Genomic DNA, 1,453 nt, shown 5'->3' with positions numbered 1-1,453 from the left:
CCTGGCTTAAAGGGGTTTCCAGTTTTGTTGAATGGCTTTCCACACCCCACTATAAAAATTGTTCCAACGCCTCTGCCTTTGTCGGTTTCACATTTGGAGATGGGGAGGCCCTCCAGGAGAAACGGAGTGACTGCTCCCATCTAAATCCCCTAGGATTGTGTGGCAATTTTAGACCCCGGAGCGAAGATGCCTCTGATTACTTTCAGAGAGGGGAGGAAATACGACCGCTGAACAAGCTCGCCCTGCTGCATTGTAACACAAAACACAAACACAATCTCCGGACTCAACTGAAACTCCTGAAAGGTTTCCACCAGCAAACCCTGCTTCTCTTTTTTTTTTTTTTTTTTTTGGACTTAAATAGCCTTTTTATTGTAATAGCAGCAGCTTCACGGGTGCACTGAGTTCACCAGGGACAGGGTAGGGATGGAGCCAGGCCCAGGCCTCAGTCTTCATAGTGGCTGAGCCGGGCGGGCTGGTGCCAGGTCTCCACGCCCTCCAGGAGGCACCAGATGTCACTGGAGGCTCCCAGCAGCAGCTGCCCCATTCCCTGCATCACAGCCGAGGCCACCCGCAGCACCTCGCTCAGCACCTTCTTGGGGCCCAGGCACTTGAAGTCGCAGCTCATGGAGTAGAGCCCGTCGAACGTGGCCTTCACGTGGAGGCTCCCGAAGAGGTCGCGGGGGCCCAGCTTGTAGACGTCGAAGGTGATGTGGGCGAGGTCCTGGCCCTGGAGCTGCCGCCCCTAGGCCCGGGCCCCTCCCCGCGGGGGGGCTCCAGCTCTGCCCGTGGCCCAGCAGCATCAGGGCCGTGTCGGGGGGCAACGCCTGGAAAAAGGCCTCGCTGTCCCGTCCTCCTCCAGCACCAGCCCTACCAGCCCGCCACCAGCAGAGCCTCCACAGCCTTGGCCAGCAGCTCCTGCAGGGTCCCAGCCATCAGCTCCGTGCGGCCCCCACGCCGGAGGTCGCAGACACGGAAAGGGCGCTGTGGGGGGGGAGCCACGGGGGGCCCAGACCCGACGGGTCAGCTCCGAGCCGGCGCCAGACCACCGACTGCAGCAGGGAGGAGGGGGCCAGGGCGCTGACGTAGTCCATGGCGTCAGAGGGGTGCGGGTGGGGTCCTTGTCCTGGGGCGTCAGGGCATCTGTGTGGTGTTAGACTCCCCCGTTCACAACCAGATTTTTCCTTTTCAGCTTCATGTCCGTGGTTCTGCCTTCACACACGTGCTAACAAACACTGCTGGCCTCGCAAACTCAGCCATTCAAATATCAATGTGCTGCAAGGATTGTAGTGTGTCCAACATATAGTCATGAGACAGTCTCCAGTGAACAAGGGGTTAACTTCAGCGCATCTTCTCCCTCCCCCTACACGGGGGCTCAGGGGATGGGCTATAAGAATATCTACCTGGAAGCAGAGAAGACAGACTGCCTCTGGAAAGGGAAGTTTCCACTGGGGGC

At 59.1% G+C, this 1,453-nt stretch overlaps 1 pseudogene; it reads right to left on the bottom strand.

The window, feature by feature from the left end:
* Positions 1-442: 442 nt before the first annotated feature.
* LOC144277791 (lipid transferase CIDEB pseudogene) lies at positions 443-1,091 on the bottom strand (annotated as a pseudogene).
* Positions 1,092-1,453: the final 362 nt, after the last annotated feature.

Source organism: Eretmochelys imbricata, chromosome 20, assembly GCF_965152235.1.
Source record: "Eretmochelys imbricata isolate rEreImb1 chromosome 20, rEreImb1.hap1, whole genome shotgun sequence".
Lineage (NCBI taxonomy): Eukaryota > Metazoa > Chordata > Testudines > Cheloniidae > Eretmochelys > Eretmochelys imbricata.
Note: the sequence above shows the minus strand (reverse complement) of the source record. Positions and strands in the feature narration are given on the sequence as shown.